Raw genomic sequence first — 23,057 nt, forward strand, 5'->3', positions numbered from 1 at the left:
GTGGCTCAGCGGTTTAGCGCCGCCTTCAGCCCAGGGTGTGATCCTGGAGACCCGGAATCAAGTCCCACATGGGGCTCCCTGCGTGGAGCCTGCTTCTCCCTCTGCCTCTGTCTCTGCCTCTCTCTCTCTCTCTCATGAATAAATAAATAAAATCTTTACAAAAAAAAAAAAAAACTCCAAACCCTAAGGGTGCCTGGATGGCTCAGTCAGTTAAGCGTCCAACTTTTGATCTCAGCTCTGGTCTTGATCTCAGGGTTATGGGTTCAAGCCCCATGTTGAGCTTCATGTTGGGCATGGAGCCTACTTTAAAAATAGTAAAATAAAAAAATAAAAATCCTCCAAATCCTCAAAAATTTAAAAATAGAACTACTATACAATCCAGTAATCTTACTTCTGGATTTATATCCAAAGGAAGCAAAATCAGTACCTTCAAGAGATATCTGCACTCCCATGTTCACTGCAGCATTACTCAAATAGCCAAAATATGGGAATAATTTAAATGTCTACTAATGGATGAACAGATAAAGAAAATGTGGTGTGTATATACAATGGAATACTATTCAGCTATTTTAAAGAGGAGGAGGAGGAAATTCTGCCATTTCTGACAACCTAAATGAACATAGAGGGCATTATCTAAGTGAAATAAGCCAGAGAAAGACAATACTATAGGATATTACCTGTATATGAAAATTTTTAAAAAGTTAAATTTGTAGAAACAGGGAAGAACGGTGATTGCTAGGGGATAGAGAAATGGAAAGATGTTGTCTGAGAGTACAAACTTTCTGTTATTAGATAATTAAGTTCTGAAGATCCAATGTACAGCATGGTTACTCTGGTTAATAATACTGTACTGTATACTTGAAATATGCTAAGAGAGATCTTAAGCATTCTCACAAAAAAAAAAAAAAACCTATAAAGTGATGTTTTTATTAACTTGACAGTAGTAATCATTTCACAATGTATACATGTATCAAGTGATCACATTGCACACTTTAAATATATACAGGGGCACCTGGGTGGCTCAATGGTTGAGCATCTGCCTTTGGCATGGGTTGGGAGACCAGGGTCCTGGGATCAAGTGCCACATTGGGCTCCCCGCAGGGAGCCTGCTTCTCCCTCTGCCTCTGCCTCTCTCTGTGTCTCTCATGAATAAATAAAATCTTTAAATACACACACACACACACACACACACACACACACACACTTTTGTCAATTATACCTCAATAAAGCTGGGAAGAATAAAAAAATGTACTCTGTTTTAAAACAAAACCCCCAGGCACCTGGGTGGCTCAGTGGTTGAGCATCTGCCTTTGGCTCAGGGTGTGTTCCCGGGGTCCTGGGAGGGAGTCCCGCATTGGGCTCCCCACAGGGAGCGTGCTTCTCCCTCTGCCTATGTCCCTGCCTCTCTCTGTGTGTCTCTCATTAATAAATAAAATGTTAAAAATAAAAAAATAAAAAATAAAACAAAATCCCACTTGGGGTGCCCGGATGGTTCAGTTGATTAAGCATCTGACTTCAGATTGGGTCATGATCTCAGGGTCCTGGAATCCAGCCCCACATCCCAGGAGCCTGCTTCTCCCTCTTTCCTCTCCCTCTTCCTCTGTCACTCCCCTCAACTCGTGCTCACTCATGCTTTAATAAAATCTTTTTTAAAGATTTTTTTTTAAAATAATAGAATAAATAAAACAAAATCCCTCTTTAAAAAAGGACACTAGGATACACTGAATAAAACCAGCTAAGCGGGATCCCTGGGTGGCGCAGCAGTTTAGCACCTGCCTTTGGCCCAGGACGCAATCCTGGAGACCCGGGATCAAATCCCACGTCGAGCTCCCGGTGCAGGGAGCCTGCTTCTCCCTCGCCTATGTCTCTGTCTCTGTCTCTCTCTCTCTCTCTGTGACTATCATAAATAAATAAATAAATAAAAATTAAACCAGCTAAGCTTCTTCCTGTTATGAAAATACAGAGCTCTTCCCCCTTCTATTCCAACTGTTTAACACTCCAGTTATTTCTGGGTACCTACTACTTACTATCCAAGGCCCTAAGGTAAAACCAAAAACCACAGAAGAGAGGAAAAAACAAGTTTCCTGACATCCCAGAAGGAAGAAATACATATGATAGTACTGCAGCAAGTAACTGACTAAAGCTTTTCCAACTCACCAGGTATAACCATGGAACCACATTCTACAAGTATTATCATAAACATTCTGTAACAATGAAGATGTTCTGCATCTTCACTGTCTGATACAATAACCACTAATCAAACAACTGGGTTCTTGAGATGTGGCTAGTGCTACTGAAGAACTCAATCTTCATTTTATTTAATTAACTTTAATCAATTTAATGTCTAATTAAAGTTTGAATTTAAGTATCCACATGTGGCTAGAAGCTACCATATTTGACAGTGTAATTCCAGACGTACTTTTTTTTTTTAAGATTTTATTTATTTATTCATGAGAGACACAGAGAGAGGGGCAGAGACATAGGCAGAGGGAGGAGAAGCAGGCGCCATACAAGGATCCCGATGTGGAACTCGATCCCAGGACGCCGGGACCGAGCCAAAGGCTTCAGAAGCTCAACCACTGAACCACCCAGGCGTCCCTACCATTAATATTTGTTCCCCAGTTATAAGGTTCTACTAGTTGTAAGCACCATCAATTTGATAGCTCTTGAAAGGAGAATAAAAAAATTAAACATACATGGCTGGCTTAAGACTCATCTGGATTTCAGAAATGTCCAAGCCTGGGAAAGAAAATGCACTTTAGAATGGAGGAGATCCAGTAGCTGTATTTTCTAGGCCTCTTCCCCTTGGAAGTGAGCAGCCTGTGGAAAATGACTCCAAAATACATCTATGCTACAATATCACCCAGCACAAAGAGGTGTTCAATAAATATTGTCACAAAAAGTGTCAGATATGAAGTGTGTCTGTCTGTCTCTCTCTCTCTCCTGTTGGTATTCTTACAGCAAGGACTGAGTCTGTAATATTTTTATTTCCAGCACCTATACTGAAATAATATGCACTCGTTATTTCTTTTAATTGGTATGCATTGATGAGAGTGGTAGGAATGGGGTTATGAATAACATTTTGAAGATACAAGCAGCAGAATCTGCTGACCAGAATGTGGAATTAAAGGCAGAACTCTATCTAGTCCATAAAGAGAAAAAGTAATATCTGAGGAACTGAGTTTGGGGAAAAGAAGCTAAATTTAAAAGATTATGTGGTACCTACTAATTATAAAACTATATACTAGATAGTTTTAGAACTACAGAGATGCAACTTGCTCTCAGAAGTTACAGTCCAGTAAAGGGTATGTATATGTATAATTTTAGGAGGAGGGGGGAGAGAAGAAAGAGAGGAAGAGAGAGAGAAATGCCATAAGAGAGACAATGATGAAGTGGTGTGGATACGTAGAAGAGAGAAAAGCATATTTCCAGAAGCTAAGGGTTAGAGTTAAAACAATAAAGCACTACACCAAGGGCAGAAAGAGGGATATGGCCAAAGGAAGAATGTTAAAACCACAAAGATACTGTGAGGGAAGACAACCAGAAGTAGGAGTAAAATGACTGGGAGTATGTGGCAGAAAAAGAGCAAAGAGAGTTTGAAGGATATCCAGACTGCCATCCAAATGTCTGGAGCAACAAATACATGCTGAGAAGCCCTAATTGGTGTTAGCATTCCCAGTCCGGTCCAGGTACCATCTACCTTGCATGTCCCACACGTTCCTCCAGCTCCTAATTACTCTTGCCTCTCCATATATCCCATTATCCTACTACGATACATATCAGGTGACAGGGACAAGGACCATGTATTATTAAACTCAATGCCTTTGTAGAAATAGCACAGTGGGGATCCCTGGGTGGCGCAGCGGTTTGGCGCCTGCCTTTGGCCCAGGGCGCGATCCTGGAGACCCGGGATCGAGTCCCACGTCGGGCTCCCGGTGCATGGAGCCTGCTTCTTCCTCTGCCTGTGTCTCTGCCTCTCTCTCTCTCTCTCTCTCTCTGTGACTATCATAAATAAATAAAAATTAAAAAAAAAATAGAAATAGCACAGTGCCTTGGACATATGGAATAGAATACAATCAATTGAGTATAATTACACTAAAATATTTTCTGTACTGAACTTATAGACACTCATGGCTTATTTTCTTGTGGCACATCAATGAAAACTGTATCTCAACAAGATTGGGTTGTGCCACCTGTTTAAGTGGCCAGAACTTCTCTTCCATTCAACCTGTTGGGCACCAACTATGGACCAGACAGGATACACAAAAGCTCCTCAAAGAAAGAGTTGGTAGAAGAAGCAAACAGGTGAATTAACTACACGGGAGAAATGCAAAAAGGGATATGCGAGGGGTTTTACACGCCCCAGGAGAGGTAGAAACAACTTCTGTCTGGGAGAGAGGGTAAACTCCACTAGGAGAAAAGGCTTCACAGCAATCTTGTCTGTACTGAGTGATTTTCTCCAGGCACTCCGAATTCAGTTCTCTGTATTACATATATATATATTTTTTTTAAAGAGGGTTATTCATGGAAAACGGGCTTTTTTGAAAAGTATAAAATGTATTACAAAAGTCCATTTGCACCGTGCATTCCAGCCATACTGGCCTCCAGCATCTCTCTTAACAGAACAGTTACCAACTCCCCACTACTTTTACGAAACAGACTAGCTGATGCTAATAATACAGATGTTTGTGGCTCATAGATAACTGTTTAGTTCAACTTCACACTTCTGCTCCCTTAAATGGAGCTGCTGCATGCTTAGCATCCAAAAGTCAGTTGCATTTCTTCCCCAAAACTACATCAACTCCTCTTGTAACAGCTATCACATGGTTTTCAACTAACTAGTATACAAACCAATAAAAAGAAAGTTGCAGTCTCTGTGAAAATTAGGTGGTATGCTTTGGAAAGGTTATGTTAAAAATGTGAAGGGGGGCACCTGGCTGGCTCTGTCAGTAGAGCATGCAACACTTGATCTCAGGGTTGTGAGTTCAAGCCCCACATTGAGGGTAGAGTTTACTTTAAAAAGTGACTGTCGGGAAAAAAAAAAAAAAAAAAAAATGACTGGGATCCCTGGGTGGCTCAGTGGTTTGGCGCCTGCCTTCGGCCCAGGGCGTGGTCCTGGGGTCCTGGGATCAAGTTCCAAATTAGGCCCCCGCATCGGGCTTCCTGCGTGGAGTCTGCTTCTCCCTCTGCCTGTGTCTCTCAGGAATAGATAAATAAAATCATAAATAAATAAATAAATAAATAAATAAGACTGTCAAATTAGACACAGATTAGACAATGTTTAAAAAAAAAGGAAAAAGCTCTTAAAAATCTAGAATTCTGCACTAGATGGTTTCATAAGTTATCTAAGTTACTATTCCACTTTCAAGAAATCAAAACTGGATCTACTACACAAATAGGGTGGACTAGGAGTATGATTCATATAAGACAGAAGCCATTGACCTTCAGTCAGCTGATCCATTCTCAGAAAAAAAAAAGGCCTTGGCCTCACCTCAAAATATTAGCAAAGAAACATATGCTTTATGGCAAAATGTTGTATGTGTGTTCTTATTTAGTTACTTAGAACTTGACCAATATTTTTTTTAAAGATTTTATTTATTTATTCATGAGAGACACAGAGAGAGAGAGAGAGAGAGAGAGAGAGGCAGAGACACAGGCAGAGAGAGAAGCAGGCTCCATGCAGGGAGCCCAAAGCAGGACTCAATCCCAGGACCCCAGTATCACACCCTGGGTCATGCTCAATTGCTGAGCCATGCAGGCATCCCAAACTTGACCAATTTTTAAAATTCACTTTCCAATTATGGACCTGATTCCATCAAATAAGAGGGTTCCCACCAGAAACATCCTGCTAACACTTATTCCATCGAGTCTCTGCACAAAGGTCACCTCTCTCAGAAAGCCCCAAAAGTGCTGTCTCTTCAAGAGAGCCTTGATTGGTGCTACACTGCAAACTGCTTTTAAACCCCAAATCAGGGCAGCCCTGGTGGCTAGCAGTTTTGCGGTGCCTTCAGCCTGGGGTGTGATCCTGGAGACCCAGGATCGAGTCCCACATCAGGCTCCCTGCATGGAGCCTGCTTCTCCCTCTGCCTGTCTCTACCTCTCTCTCTGTGTATCTCATGAACAAATAAATAAAAATCTTTAAATAAATAAATCCCAAATCATTTTTAAAAACCAAATGCATTATGTAGAATGAAAATTCTATTAATATTTTTTCATTTTATCTGATGCTCAAAAAGTTAAAAAAAAAAAAATGACTTCAGGGGCACTTGGGTAGCTCAGTGGTTGAGCATCTGCCTTTGGCTCAGGTCATGATCCCAGAGTCCTGGGATCGAGTCCCACATCTGGCTCCCCATAGGGAGTCTGCTTCTCCCTCTGCCTGTGTCTCTACCTCTCTGTGTCTCTGCCTCTCTGTGTCTCTCATGAATAAATAAAATTAAAAAAAAAAGATGACTTCAACAGATCACTGCATGAGTAGAGCTAACAAAGGTAACACATGAGAGAAACGGCAGTTGACCAAAGGGATCCATCAAATTCCAAGGTAAGCAATTTAAGGAAAGATAGTATTTTTACCTTGGTGGAGGAAAAATAAGTATGAAATAAGTCAAGGTATTTGAAAACAAACTAAAGAAGAAAATATTAGTATGAACCAGTATTAACAAAACCCCAGATATCATACACAAATGCTAGACTGGTTCTGAAAAGGAAAATGTTTGCAACTTCATTTTAACAGTAAAGATACATCAGCTAATCAACCACTGCTCCATGTTATTATATATAAAGGAACCATTCTTTAAACCAGAAAGTTAAAAAAAAAAAAAAAAAAAACAGAAAGTACACATCATAGTCTGTGTTCTTAAGTAGAGTTAAATTAAACAAGGAAGCTATTAGATTGTTGTTGCTGTAATGCTGTGGTGGCCTATAAAGGCAAACCAAAATCTAAGCCTGTAAACGCCTCAAGGTTTGGTTGTCCTTAGGTTTTGCTTTCCTATCGCAAACAGCCAACTAGGCTTTAAGTAATAGACAATCAAATAACTTCCTTTCTTTGCCTTCACACCTTCGCCCTTATATATAAGCCTTTACCCTGGGGCTCCTGGCAGCCAAGTGCTCCTAACCACTTCCAGTTTGGCAGTGCCCAAATTGAATTGATTTTTCTTCTGAAACTTTCAAAAATTTTAAGATGCCTCAGTTTATCTTTTAACAGTATCTTACAATTCAATTGTGAAAACTGGAATTAATACATGAAAACTTTGTGTCTAGAGATTACAACAACAGGTGCTTGGTAAATGTTTACTGGTTTCATTAACAGTTTAAGTAAGATCCTAGTCATACATCAAGAAAACAGTCAAGGGGCACCTGGCTGGCTCAGTTGGAAGAGCATGGGACTCTTGATCTTGGGGTTGTGAGTTTGAGTCCCACATTGGGTGTAGAGATTCCTGAAAAATAAAGCAATCTTAAAAAAAAAAAAAAAAAAAAGACAACAGACAAGATTAGATAATTCAAGTTCATTATTACCAAATAAACCATACAAATCACAACAACTATAAATGTTCAAAGAGTGCTCGTTTTAGACTGCAGAGGTTATGTTTTACACAGGAAAATGGATTTGAACTAGGTCTGGAAAAAACGTGTGGGGTTGTAGTTAAGTTGTGTGAGCAAATAGAAGAGGGCACAATCCAGCAAAATTTGGTTAAAAACATTTAAGGATTATTATAAATAATGATGATGATGATGATATATAATTTGCAAAGTGCTTTCACATTTACCATTTTACTGACTGGATATCACAATGACCCAGTGAATTAATTCACAACCCAGAGATTCATACATTTGAAATGAGACAGAAAAGGAATATCTGGTGGGGTACCTGGGTGGCACACTTGGTTAAGCGTCCAACTCTTGGTTTCAGCTCAGGTCATGATCTCAGTGTTGTAAGACTGAACGCTGCAAATGGAACAGGGCTCAGGGCTCAGCAGGGAGTCTGCTTCAGGATTCTCTCTTACTCTCTGCGCCTCTGTCCTCTGCTCCGGAGCTCACTTGCTTGCTCTCTCCCTCAAATAAATAAATAAATCTTTTTTAAAAAGGCGGGGAAACGCCTGGGTGGCTCAGTGGTTAAGCGGCTGTCTTTGGCCCAGGGCGTGATCCTGGGATCCGGGATCGAGTCCCACGTCGGGCTCCCTGCATGGAACCTGCTTCTCCCTCAGCCTTTGTCTCTGCCTCTCTCTCTGTCTCTCATGAATAAATAAATAAAATCTTAAAAAAGAAAAAGGGTATTTGGTCTAAACTCTACATTGTAATAGAGAAGAAAACTGGGTAGGGTTAGATTCTACAGGTTTTGAATGCAAAGCTAAGAAACTTGGATTTCAGTCTGTAAACACTGAGAACTTAGAAGTTTTGTTACAGATTTTTTTTTTACAGTGACTTAATAAAAAACTACTTAAATAGAATACCTGCCAACATAATTCAAAGAAAATGGAACACTCATCATTTATTTATTCATTCATTTCACAAATATTTACTAAATATTCTATGCAAGTCACACTATTCCAGATGTTAGCAATACAGTAGTAAACAAAACAGAGCAGACCCTGCCTTCATGGAGCTTGAAATCAAAATGATGCAAAAAAATTTAGAATATAGTATTTCAAATATATCGGAAGGGCACAGGTTTTCAAATATGATGAAATCATAACAACAGCTAAAATATACAGCACTTTTGTGCTAACCACTGATCTAGCTGCTTTATTTACATTAATTTACTTAATCCTCACAAGAATCTTTTCTGGTCCTTCACTACCAGAAACCTCATTTTGCCAAAAGGTCACTAAAATCTGTTCCCTAGCCAGGAAGTGACAGAACTGGAATTCAAACCCAAGCAGTCAGGCTCCAAAATTCTTTTTTTTTTTTTTTTAAGATTTCATTTATTTATTCACGAGAGACACAGAGAGAGAGAGAGAGAGAGGCAGAGACACAGGCAGAGGGAGAAGCAGGCTCCATGCAGGGAGCCCGACATGGGACTCAATCCTGGGTCTCCAGGATCACACCCTGGGCTGAAGGCGGCACTAAACCACTGAGCCACCAGGGCTGCCCCAAAATTCTTTACTTAACCACTGCAGTATATCCTTAGCAGGTAAGACAAATAGCTTAAAATTGTGCTTTTGGAGCACTTCCATACATTGGACACAATGCTAAGTATTTTTACACACATTATGACATTTAATCCTAACAGTATTAAGAGATAAGAAAATAGTTCCAGAGGGGCACCTGGCTGGCTCGGTTGGGGGAGTATGCGACTCCTCATCTCAGAGTTGTAAATCCGAGTCCCACGATGGGTATAGAGATGACTTTAAAAAATAAAATCTTTAGGGGTGCATGGATGGTTCAGTTGGTTAAGAGTCTGCCCTTGGCTTAAGCCATGATCTTGGGGTCCTGGAATCCAGCCCAGCCTGGGGATCTGGGGATCTGGGGATCTGGGGCTCTGTGCTAGGTAGGCAATCTGCTTCTCCCTCTCCCTCTGCCCCTCCCCACTGCTTGTGCTCATTTGAGGGCACACACATGCTCTCTCTCTCTCCCTCTCAAACAAATAAAATCATAAATAAATAAATAGATAAAATCTTAAAAAAGAAAAGAAAAGAAAATAGTCCCAGAGTCATCCTATACCTTGTCCCTGGTCACCAGCTAGGAAGAATCAAAGCAAAGTTTTTCCAACCTTTCCCAAAGGCTTATTTCTACCTATGAAATTATTTTACAAAACAATTGTTTATAAGCCTCACTGAATGTATCCAAAGTATGTATATATAAATAAATAAATAAACTGAAGAAACCAACAATGTGATGAAGAGATCTATCTAGTCATAAAATTTGTGAAAAGTGTATTTATTAGCAAGGCTGACTGAACAGTGTTCCATGTGCAGAGTGAAGGTGTGTTAATACTACTCTCTGCAGGGATCCCTGGGTGGCGCAGCGGTTTGGCGCCTGCCTTTGGCCCGGGGCGCGATCCTGGAGACCCGGGATCGAATCCCATATCAGGCTCCCGATGCATGGAGCCTGCTTCTCCCTCTGCCTGTGTCTCTGCCTCTCTCTCTCTCTCTCTCTCTCTGTGACTATCATAAGTAAATAAATAAAAAAATAAAAAAAAAAATACTACTCTCTGCAATGGATGTCCCATCACCAATCCTTTCCAGGATTTTATCATTTTTACTAAGAGCCCTTATTTCACCGTCCAAGCCAATCAACTACAAGAAACTAAATACAGAGCAAACTCTGGCATGTTAATCACTTATTCTATTAAAGTTTGTATATTTGCTAGTTCATCCACTAAAAAATTTTCCCCTCAAATCTCCAGAGCCTAATTATAATTGCTAATTTTTCCTACTTTAATAGAGATTAAATGAAAAACCTATTAACAACAGAGTCACCTTAGAGTACAAAAAATTGGGCCATTTTCCCTAGCCCCAAACTTGGGAAGCCCCCTGTAGCTGTCACAAGAACTAGAAAGGTAGGTCTTGCAATGAATCAGCATCAAGGTAGAAAATTAAACTGGCAGAGCGCCTGGCTGGCTCTGTCAGTAGAGCACACTACTCCTGATCCCTTGGAGTCATGAGTTCAAGCCCCATGTTGGGTATACAGATTACTTTAAATTAATTAAAAAGCTTTAAAAAAATAAATTGGCAAATACAGTCAGTATCAGCACAAAAATCCCCTCCTCTCAAAGCCTTTTTTCATTATGACTACAGCAGTATACCTTTTGTCTTCCAACATCTAAGGTCTTCTCCACCAACCAGTAACTTTTACAGTTTATATTGACCACTTTAGCAGAATAAATTACAAAAGGAGAGAATAAAACAGTAAGAAGTAGAGATGAGATTTAAGAATGGGCTTAACATAAAATTTAACAAAAGAGGATACATTCATTCAACAAATATTTATTTAGCACCTACTAAGGCTGGAAATACAATGGTTAGCATTCTTCTACATCCTAGTATCCTATTTTTACCTTGACTAGAAGCTGGGCAGATGACCCTTTAGGACCCCCATCTATAAAATGGAGCTAATTTAACTATTCTCGTAGAAATGTAATGGATTAAATGTGGCACACCAATCTTTAAAATGTTCTGTACTCAAAACACACTTTAAAAACTGAAAGGTTTTCAGAATGGCATGTTTAAAAAGGAAAAAAAAAAAGCAGCAGCAGCCTAGAAAAGTAAAAATATATATAGTAAGCTGATGTTTATCCCTGGACAGGAACCAGCCTTAGACATCTCGGTATCCCTCAAGGTATTTGGCATACTGCCCTTCATTTAACAAGGGTTCAGTAAATACAAGCCATCCCTCTCTCTCAGGTATGGAACACTGCAGTTATTTTAATAATCTGGCAAAGGATAAAGAATGCACAGAAGAAACTAGTATTTACTGGTGCCTATTGTATACAAGTTACTGTGTTGGGTACTTCACCTATGTTATTTCAATTAATTTTCACAGCCACCTTGTGAGGTATTATTAATAACCACAAAACTAGGAGTGGATTTTGATTTTCCAAGATCAGATCATAATAAATCTAAGCTGAAAGAATGAGTGACGGATCTTACATTCATCAGTGTTTGCTTATTTCAGGCTAAAGAACTCAGTGAACCCTAGAAAGGAGTATTTAAAAAAAAAAAAAAAGCCTTTAAGATGAAAAGAAAATGTACAAAGAAAAATACAAATGGCCAATAAATAAGTTTGGTAAATATTTAATCTTAGAGGTAATTTTTTTAAATCCAGTGAAAAATAAAGAGAAACTGACCACATTGGCCAAAATAGTAAACATTTTTAACTAGTAACCTTTCCTTTAGGTGAATCAGCAGCGTTTCCTTCACACCCTTCACAGGTATGGCACAATGTCATCAGAGTCATCCATCATCACCCCAGTGATTCTCAAGGGGAATATAAAACTAGTGTCCTAAGAACATGATCAAAGATATATGCAAGGATTCACTTTACAAGACATTCTTTGTAAGAAATAAATAAATAAACAGGCATTCTTTGCCATGATGTTTACAATAGAGGAGAAAAAATAGAGAACCTATGGAGGTACAGAGCACTGAAGTTCTATTTCAAAATGGCTGATCAAAAATACATGTTTACCTTTCCTTCTAGAACCAACTGAAATAAGCAAAAGGCACCTGGCTGGCTCAGTCAGTTGAGCATCTGACTCTTGATCTCGGCTCAGGTCTTGATCTCAGGGTTGTGAGTTCCAGCCCCACGTTGGGCTCCATGCTGGATGTGGAGTCTATTTTTTAAAAAAGAGAAAAAGAAAAAAAGAGAGAAAGAGAAAGGAGAAAGAAAGAGAGGAAGGAGAAAGAAAAAGAAATATAAAAGAAACAAAAAACAGAGCATCCCTGGGAATGTAGGAAGTGCTCCCAGCAGTCAGATCAATGAGGAATTCCAAGGAACTATGAAGCAGGTTAAGACTGAATAGGTGACAACGGCACCTGACTGGCTCAGTTGTAGAGTACGCAACTCTTAATCTCAGGGCAGTGAGTTCAAGCCCCACACTGGGCATGGAGCCTACTTAAAACACAAACAAACAAATAATTATGAGTGGCAAAACCTAGTAGAGCTGAAATATCAACAACTTCGTGTAGGCCAATAAAAGATATCTCCATCAAAAGATACATTTTTTTCCAGAAGAACCCTTGAAAGCTAATATACCTATATAGGTAGTAGGGACTAAGAAAAGAATTGGCTTAATAGTGACCACATAATTGAAAAGCTGTAAAAACCTTTACCGGTGCCACTCCCTGTCCTCTTTCTGCAGGACTAATGCCAACATTTACCCAGTCCTGGCTCTCCAAAATCATAGTTCAGACAAGGCATACTCAATAACGTTGAGGCCAGGGAAGTGGGAAAAGGTACCAATTAACTGTAGCTTCCCTGAGGAATAGGGAGTCCCACCACCTGAAGAGGTAGCAACTCTACAGAAAAACACTACATTCCAGGCAAAGGAGAGAGCATAAACAAAGACAGTACATTTGAAACAGAATTTTATGGGGAACTCTACTTATCTGAGCAGTGTTTGAGGCTGACAGGGAAAGGATATGAGGCTGAAGAGGTAGGTAGAGAACACACCAGAGAGCCTGACAGGCCATATAAACGAATTCAGTCTTTATCCTTTCTCCTTCTCCTGTCAGCAAGAGAGCACAACTGCAGGCTTTCAAGCATATCAGTGATATGATCAAAATCACATTTTATACCATACTAGCATAATGTATCTGGAATTGAACAAGACCCAACTATCTATCTTAGGACCCTGAGTGGATGGTGGAACCAGTAGGAGATTTTTTTTTTTTTCAATTAAGGAGCAAAGTATGAGGAAAGGATGCTGTACTTCACATGAGACATGCTCAGTATAAGATACCTGTAAGAATACTCAGGTGTAAATTTCTGGAAGGTTTTTAAGAATGAGTCGGGGGGGGGGGGGGGTGGAGAATGAGTCTGAAGCTTATAGGGAAAAGTAGGAGAAGAATTTAGAAACTTAGAAAAACATCTGCAGGTAAGTAGAACTAAAAATCTGGGTGTAATTGAGACAATGACCCATGATAACACTTGGCCAAGAAGTCAACCACCCAGGAAACAGCAGTGTGTAAGAAGTGGATTGGGACAAGCCAACAGAGGTTGCATAGAAAGAAATGAAAGAGGAGGACATGGAGAACAAAGATGCCAAGGGAACAAGCTGCTTCAAGGAGATAGTGATTAACGGTGTCAGGTGCAACAGAAATGTCAAGTAAAATTAGAACTGATGAATCTAACTGAAGCACACAAGAGGTCACAGGTGATCACAGAAAAACACAGTCTAGTGTTGAGAGCAGGAAGTCAGAGAGCAAGAGGGGCAGTTTGAGAAGTGAATGAGAAAAGGATAGATTACATATAAACCACTCTCTCAGAGGCTTGGAGGTTAGACAGCTAGGAGAGGAGTGGCCAAGTGGTTTAGAAAAGGTTTTCTAGGGCAGCCCGGGTGGATCAGTGGTTTAGCGCCACCTTCAGCCCAGGATGTGATCCTGGAGACCCGGGATCGAGTCCCACGTTGGCTCCCTGTGTGAAGCCTGCTTCTCCCTCTGCCTGTGTCTCTGCCTCCGTGTGTGTGTGTGTGTGTGTGTGTGTCTCATAAATAAATAAAATCTTAAAAAAAAAAAAAAAGGTTTTCTAGGACAAGAACCTTAGGAATAAGATCAGAGAAAAACAACAAAGTCCAAAAGTGAGACTAAGGATAGAACAAGGTTACTCAACTTCAGCACAACCAACAGTTTTAAGCAGGTAAATTCTTTGCCTGGGGGGCTGTGCCGTGCACTCTAAGATGTCAAGCAGCAATCCTGGCCTCCACCCACCAGATGCTGGGTAGAAGCACACATACCACCTCCACCACCCCACGCTGTGACAACCAAAAATGTCTTCAGACATTGAAAAACATCCCCTGGGGGCAAAACTACCCCTGGTTGAGGATGAGGAGGTAGAAGGGGAATAACTGATGGAAAAACACGGCTAAAGAAGTAGCACTGAAGCTGAGGGCACCAGACAAGGGACTGGCCTAGAACAGCAGAAGCACCTCATCTTTTGAGACAGGAGAAAAACAACAGCTCTGTAGAGAGCGGGACTGATAAATTTGTAGATAGAGCCAAAAACTGCAGAAAATTCACCAAAAGGCCCTCAATATTCTCAAGTGGAGTGGAGGCAAGGTTGTGTGCTAAGTATGAGCAGGGAGGATTTGACGGCAGGTCTGAGAACAGTGACCTGACTTTATAACAATTAACAGGGCCCGGCAGCTGGCAGGTCACAACCAGAGAAGACCAAATGAGGCTAGAAAACTCCAGACTCCCTTCTCTCACTGAGAATGTTAAAATGCACCTCCCCACATAAATCACCTTCTATACATACTGATTATAATCCCAGAGAGCTCACGAGTCTATGTGAATTTCAACTGCATCATGGAAAGAACAGACTCCTAAGGGTTACCTGAAAAATTAACCCTTTTTTTCTTTTAATAACATACATAGTTCCTATCAGATAACAGGAACTGTGTTCTACACAATCCATATCTAAATGAACTTTTGGTGAATAATCTATTCATATCAGAGGATGCCCATGGTTGCAACTACTTCCTAGTTCTTAACTGGATGAACTACTTCCTGCCCAACCAACAGTCAGGAACAACAGAATAGAAAGGATTGGCTGCAAAGACAAGGGCTTATTAGATTCTTCTTGTCACAGGACAGAGATCTTCCTCTTCTTCGTCACAAGACAAAGACCTGCTCACTCATGCTGTCTAAACCAAGAGCAGAAAACTCAAATGATTATGGGACCAGGAAAGCAGAGATGTTGCCTCAAGTCTGTGCATGGGAAAGAAGTTGGAAGTGAACAACCAGCATAAAGCCAAGAGATACAAAGGCCTGTGCTTGGATGAAAAAGAAGAAATCTTGCGCACAGAAGCCCAAGGCTGTGTGTTGAAGGAATGACCAAAGCAAAAGGGAAAACCCAAGTCTTTGCTTTACCACAGATAAGGAATTAAATTCACACCACTCTCCAGTTATCAGAAATCCATCTAAGAATAGACCAAAAACTGCCAGGAACCGTGACCCAAAGAGCCTCATCAGAGAAAAACGCAAAACCATTCAAAGAAGCATCCCACAAGCCAGGGACAAGTAAGTAATTCCCAAATTGTCAAATGTTACAAACCTTGACAAGCAAAACTTGGACGGAGGTGGGAGGGCAGACAAATCAGAGATTTCACTCCTCAAGAACTACAATTAATAATCCAAAGGAGAAAAAAATAAAAATAATAAATAAATAAATAAATAATCCAAAGGAGACAAACATAATTATATTTTTAAATGTTCAAAGAAATGACAAGAAAATGCCCTTATGAAAATCTTTTTTTTTTAAGATTTTATTTATTCATGAGAGAGAGAGAGAGAGAGGCAGAGACATAGGCAGAGGGAGAAGCAGGCTCCCTGCAGGGAGCCCGAAGTGGGACTCGATCCCAGGACCCAGGGATCATGCCCTGAGCCAAAGGCAAATGCTCAACCACTAAGCCACCCAGATGCCCCGCCCTTATGAAAATCTAAAAGTAGATTTATACACAGAAATTTTTACATTTTAAAAAATAGCCAAGTGTTTTTATTTTTTTAAGATTTTTAAATGTATTTATTTGAGAGAGAGAGAGAGTGAGCACAAGCAGGGAGGAGGAGTAGAGGGAGGAGACTCCGTTCTGAGCAGGGAGCCTGATGTGGGACTCAGTCCCAGGACTTGGGACCATGACCTGAGCTGAAGGCAGATGCTTAACCAACTGAGCCCCCAGGCACCTTAGCCAAGTGTTTTTTAGTGAAAATTCCCAATAAATGGTTTAACCAAATGACTAGACACAGCTAAAGAGAAATTAGTCAATTGTAAGATGGGTGTCAGGAAATCATGCAGAAGTACAAACAGAAAATATTAAAGAAATTTAAGCAACAGGGAGGATACAATGTAAAGATATAACACATATCTAAATAGTTCCAGAAATGGAAAATGGAGGAGAAGCAATATTTAAAAAGATAATGACTAGGATTTTAACAACTGTAGGCAGCATGAGTCTTCAGACTAATGGAATATACCAAATAAAAGCAGAATAAAAACAAATCTACATGTAGAGATATCACAAAGAAACTACAGATCAAAAACAATGAGAAAAATCTTAAAGGTAGCCCAAGGGAAAAGATAATTACCTACATATAAAGAAATTACACCTGAACTGACTGAAGACTTCTCATTAACAAGACTTGTCAAAACACAAAGGAATAACATTATGAAAGTGCTGAGGGAAAATAATTGTCAACGTAAATTCTGTACCCAGCTCAACAATCATTCAAGAGAAAATGTGAAGTAAGGACACTTTCAGAAATACCAAGATCAAGTTTATTAAAAACAGCCCTTTATTGAAAAAGCTACTTAGGAACATTCTTTATAAAAAAGGAACCTGAACCCAAAATGAAGAAATGGGGTGGATGAAGAATGGTGAGCTAAGAAATTTGGAGAACACGTTGATGAGTAAACATTCACTATTTTTATATTAAGATGACTTAAGACAAAACTAAAGCATAAATAACTAACATGGAAGAAAGGATAACAGTTAAAAGGTATAAACCACCCTAAAATCTTTGCCTTATTCAGGAGGTTAGGGATATTAAGTTTAGACTTTAGTTAAAAGTGCATGTTAAAATTTTAAGGGTAACCAGACTTCTGTTTTCCACCCTGGAGTAAGAAAGCTGAAAGGAACATAGCTGCCCACCCTAATAATGAAAAAGAGTTGGACTGATTTCAAATTCATGACTTTCTTTAAACTCATCATAGAGCCATTAGCTCAAAATTTGAGGAGATAGGGCCTGCAAGGAGACAGGAGACAACCTTGTGCTCACCTGGGTAGACTGTAACTGGACACTGATAAGAGAAGTGCAGCTAGAATAATTGGCAAGTTGATAAAAACCCGATGTGGCTTTGCTGAAGGAACAGTGTAAAACCACTGGGGAGGTCACAGAAATTGGGGAGACTTCTGTAGGATCTTCCTCCAACCCCACCAGGTACTCACAGAGAGCAAAGAGCCCAGAGCATGCCCATTATGATGCAGACGGGGGGGGGGGGGGGGGGGGGGGGGGGGGGGGGGGGGCACGACACCTGCAGCTGTGCCTCAGAAGCAAGAAATATACCCTGATCCTTCTCTCTCTATCTCCACTAAGGAAGAAAAGCCCTCATCAAGGCCACTAAGTGCTTCAACCCTTAAAGCACTGGTAAAAATTCACTGCAGCTGGCGGAAGGGATTGGCACCCTATGCCTAGGAGAGAGGCAGGATTCCACACTAAGCCCACCACAGAAGCCAAGGCTTTGGGACACTGATGCAAGCCTAACCTGAGGTTTAACCAGAACAAAAGACAACCCCCGACCATCACCTCCAAGCTAACCAACTTTAGGTAAACAGCAGAATACTACTAGCAGAGGGACAGGAGAAGAACAAGATCATATAAGGAGACCCTCTCTAAGCCACAGGTCAGAAGAAACACCTGAAACTCAAAATAAAATAAACCAACTCCCAGGGCTCAGTTGGTTGGGCATCCGACTCTTGGTTTTGACTTGGGTCGTGATCTCAGGGTCATGGGATTGAACTCTATGTCCGGTACCTCACTCAGCTGGGAGTCTGCTTCTCTCCCTCTGCCCCTGTCCTGGCTCATGCATGTGTGTGCACCCACATACTTACTCTTTCTCTAAAATAAATAATTTTTTTAAATTAAAAAAATAAATAAATAAGGGATCCCTGGGTGGCTCAGAGGTTTGGCGCCTGCTTTCAGCCCAGGGCGTGATCCTGGAGTCCCGGGATCAAGTCCCACATCAGGCTCCCTGCATGGAGCCTGCTTCTCCCTCTGCCTGTGTCTCTGCCTCTCTCTCTTTGTCTCTCATGAATAAATAAATAAAAATCTTTTTAAAAAATTTTATGAAAAAAAATAAATAAAACTCCCACCCCAATCACAAACTATCTCTATGAGAATTTGAAGCCTGAGGTACACTGAGGGTAACCACAGCAACAATCAAACTCAAACCCAGCCCAACTCCTGCCTAACTCAAATCCCTGCACCAAAGACCTGGCACAAGGAAAGATATGCCCATTTACAGACATAAAAATTATACACCTCAGTCTCTACTATTCTACAAAATAAGTCAGGCTTGCAACAAGGAAAAAAAATCACAAGACCTAACAAAAGGCAATGAAAAAACAACACTCAAAAAAGACAAAGAACAGGGACGCCTGGGTGGCTAAGCAGTTAAGGTTAAGCGTCTGCCTCCGGCTCAGGGTGTGATCCTGGAGTCCCGGGATCCAGTCCCACATCGGGCTCCCTGCATGGAGCCTGCTTCTCCCTCTGCCTGTGTCTCTGCACCACCCGCCCGAATAAATAAAATCTTTAAAAAAAAAAAAAAGACATATGAGACCTAGACATAGACTCAGATTTTGGAAATATCTACAATTAAATTTCAAATATTAAGAGTAATGTGTAGAGCTCTAACATAAAAGGAGAACAACATGCAAAATCAGGGATAATTTGGCAGAGAGATGAGAACCATAAGAATATGAGGGGCAGGGCAGCCTGGGTGGCTCAGCGGTTTAGCACCACCTTCCACCCAGGGCCTGATCCTGGAGTCCCGGGATCTGGTCCCATGTTGGGCTCCATGCATGGAACCTGCTTCTCCCTCTGCCTGTGTCTCTGTGCCTCTCTCTCTCTCTCTCTCATGAATAAATTTAAAAATCTTAAAAAAAAAAATATGAGGGGCATAGGGCTGGCTCAGTTAGTAGAGCATGCAACTCTCAATCTCGAGGTCCTGAGTTCAAGTGCCATGTTGGGCATTGAGCCTACTTAAAAAAAAAAAAAAAAAAAGACAGTACTAAAAATGAAAAATACAGTTAAGAGAAATGAAGCGATGAAGAGGCTCTTCACCAGACTCAACTCAAGCAAGCAAAGAATCCATGAACTTGAAAATTAGATATTACCCCAATCAAAACACTGTGAGAAAACAGAGTAAAAAAACAAACAAAAACATTCAAGAGTTATGGGAAAATACCAAAGGTTCTAACATACTGATAAATGGAATCACAGAAATAGGAGAATGGGACAAGGGAAATATTTGAAGAGATAACAGCTGAAAATATTCCAAAATTAATAAGGCATCTAACTAAAAATCCCAAATGATCATAAAATAGGAAGAAAGACAAACACCCTCCACCCAAAAAAATTTATTGCCACTACTCAGCACCAATATCACTTGAAACTGAATTCCATAAGCTCTGCCATTGCTACTCCTTAAAAAATTAAATTAAAATTTAAAAAAAATATCAAAGGACACCTGGCTGGTTGAGTCAGAAGAGCATGTGACTCTTGATCTAGGGTCATGAGTTTGAGCCCCATATTGGGTATAGAGATTACTCAAATAAATAAAACTATAAAAATAAAAAATTTAAAAAAAAACACCGCTGTCAATGACGACCAGGTCATCAATTCAACTACACATGATGGCCACATCACAATGCTCACCTCTACATACAAGTCTCACTTCTGTGTAAATGACTGTTCAAACCTAGGTCACAAGCCCATATTATTATAGCTCTAAAAGAGACTGGGGAGGTGAGTTTTCTGGGCAAGTGGGACCCATAATATGAGAAATTACCAAAATGTTGAGAAAATATTTATTATTTTTTTTTCATTTATTTATGATAGTCACACAGAGAGAGAGAGAGAGGCAGAGACACAGGCAGAGGGAGAAGCAGGCTCCATGCACCGGGAGCCTGACGTGGGATTCGATCCCGGGTCTCCAGGATCGCGCCCTGGGCCAAAGGCAGGCGCTAAACCGCTGCGCCACCCAGGGATCCCGAGAAAATATTTAAAAGTCTAAGACAGCATGCTTAAAAACAGGGGGCACCTGGATGGTTTAATCATTTAGCACCCAACTCTTGGTTTTGGTTCAGGTTGTAATCTCAGGGTCATGAGATCAAGTCCCCCATGGGCCTTGATGCTCAGCACAGAGTCTACTCGAGATTCTCTCTCTCCCCACCCCTCCTGTGCATATGTTCTCTCTCTCTCAAATAAATAATTAAATCCTTTTAAAAAAAGGTTCTATATTCTGGGAAGCCCGGGTGGCTCAGCTGTTTAGCGCTGCCTTCAGCCCAGGGCGTGATCCTGGAGACCCAGGATCCAGTCGCACGTCAGGCTCCCTGCATGGAGCCTGCTTGTCCCTCTGCCTGTGTCTCTGCCTCTCTGTGTGTCTCTCATGAATAAATAAAATCTTTAAAGAAAAAAAAAAGGTTATATTTTCAAAAATTAAAAATGAAATAAAAACAAGGGACGCCTGGGAGGTACAGTCAGTTGGGTGTTTAACTCTTGGTTTTGGCTCAGGTTGTCATCTTGGGGTCATGAAATCGAGCCCCACATCAGACTCTGCACTCGGAGCATAGAGTCAGTTTGGGTTTTTCTCTCCCTCTCCTTCTGCCCCTCTCCTCACTCCTATGTTTCTCTCTTGCATCCTCTCTCTCTAAAATAAATATTTTTTGTTTTGTTTTAAAGATTTTATGTATTTGAGAGAGTGGGACAGAGAGCACAAGCAGGGAAGAGGGGCAGGGGGAGAGGGAGAAGCAGGGAGCCCAATACAGGCTCGATCCCAGGACCCTGGGATCATGACTGAGCAAAAGGCAGATGCTTAAGTGACTGAGCCACCCAGGAGCCCAATAAGTAAATCTTTTAAAAAATAAAAACAGAGGCGCCAGGAGCCTCGGTGTCCATCGAAAGATGAATGGATAAAGAAGATGTGGTCTATGTATACAATGGAATATTCCTCAGCCATTAGAAACGACAAGTACCCACCATTTGCTTCCACATGGACGCAACTGGAGGGTATTATGCTGAGTGAAATAAGTCAATCAGGGAAGGACAAACATTATATGGTCTCATTCATTTAGGGAATATAAAAAATAGTGAAAGGGAATAAAGGGGAAAGGAGAAAAAATGAGTGGGAAATATCAGAAAGGGAGACAGAACATGAGAGACTCCTAACTCTGGGAAACGAACAATGGGTGGTAGAAAGGGAGGAGGGCGGGGGGTGAGGGTGACTGGGTGATGGGCACTGAGGGGGGCACTTGATGGGATGAACATTGGGTGTTATTCTGTATGTTGGCAAATTGAACACCAATAAAAAATAAATAAAAAATAATAATAAAGACTAGATCTGAATAATGAAAAAAAAACCAGAGGCACCTTAGTGGCTTGGTTGGTTAAGCAGCTGACTCTTGATTTTGGCTCAGGTAGAAATCGGGCTCCACACACAGCAGGGAGTCTACAGGAGATTCTCTCTCTCTCCTCCTCCTCCTGCTCCTCCTCCTCCTCCTCCTCCACTTCCTCCTCCTCGGTCTCTCCTTCACTCCCCTCCCATAAAATAAGTAAATATTTTTAAAAAGAAAAGAAAAAATTAAAAAATAAAAACAAACAGAAACAACGTTCATCTAGCCAGCTAATATTGTAGAGTGGATTCTTTGGTAAAGTCATTGCAGAGAGCGTCTTTCTAAAGCACATATTTTATCTCACTATGTGAACACATTTAAAACCAGCCTCCCAGGGCACCTGGCTGGCTCAGCCAGTAAAGCATGCAACTCTTGATCTTGGAGTCTCCAGGTCATGAGTTCAAGCCCCATGTTGGACCTAGAGATTTTTTTTTTTAATAAATAAATAAAACCAGCCTCCCAATCTGAGGGGCATGAACAGTAGTCTGGAGGTGTGTGAAGCCATATGATAAATAAGCAAACACCTTCACAGAATGTCAGTTTTGCTTAACAGTAACTAATATACAATACAAGGTATATACAAGCACACATATGCAGGCACACATGAGAGTTTATTATGGAACAGAACTTACCACTTTAATGAAATCATGCAATAAATCATGAAAATACTCAAAAGAAATGTCACTCTTCTAGTTGCCAACTTTGGCCTCGCCCTCATCTGCTAACGGTAAACATTGGTTGAAAGGTTTCAGGGATGCTACAGGGAGCCATTAGCACCTATTTACACACCAGTGTAGATCTAATTATGTAACACAGTTATGCCCAAGAGCAGTGACTAGACACAGGGCAAGGATGTCTATTGGGCAAGCAGAGAGGAAGACCCACTAGACAGGTATCTAACAGAGAAGCCACTAAACAAGGAAGAAGGCACGGACATGAAGGAAGGTGGGCAGAAAAGAGGTACCTTTCATCAGAGAAAAATTTATTGAGCATTTCCTATGTGCCAGGCAATGCACTAGATGCTGAGGCTACAACGGTCAATATCATGCCTCCAGGAGCTTACAGTAGAAAACTGATACCAAAAAAAGAAAAGAAGAAAACTGATACCATGCGTTCATCCATTTTACCCAAAGGCTTAACCTTTACCAAAAGCTCACCCCTATTTAAACTCCTGGTTGCAGTATTTCCTATGCATACATAGCGTTTTCCTATGTAAAAGTGAAAATGGACAGAAAAA

General features: G+C 40.7%; 1 protein-coding gene across 18 annotated transcripts in view; it reads right to left on the reverse strand.

Annotated features, from left to right (window-relative positions):
- CDKL5 (cyclin dependent kinase like 5) overlaps positions 1–23,057 on the reverse strand; it is a 213,662-nt gene that overhangs the window by 179,336 nt on the left and 11,269 nt on the right. For 6 of the 18 annotated variants that reach the window (XM_072816790.1, XM_072816773.1, XM_072816777.1 and 3 more), the window contains exons 1-3: positions 17,427–17,600; positions 7,865–8,049; positions 7,354–7,450 (exon numbers count right to left, since the gene is read on the reverse strand). The exons of 3 other annotated variants lie outside the window; for them this stretch is intronic. The gene's annotated coding sequence lies outside the window, so the exon portion shown is untranslated. Of the gene's footprint in view, positions 1–7,353; positions 7,451–7,864; positions 8,050–17,426; positions 17,601–23,057 lie in introns of those variants that run through there. 9 more of the 18 variants (XM_072816780.1, XM_072816788.1, XM_072816784.1 and 6 more) reach the window with 3 other exon arrangements.

This window comes from Canis lupus, chromosome X, assembly GCF_048164855.1.
Source record: "Canis lupus baileyi chromosome X, mCanLup2.hap1, whole genome shotgun sequence".
In the NCBI taxonomy this organism is placed as follows: Eukaryota; Metazoa; Chordata; class Mammalia; order Carnivora; family Canidae; genus Canis; species Canis lupus.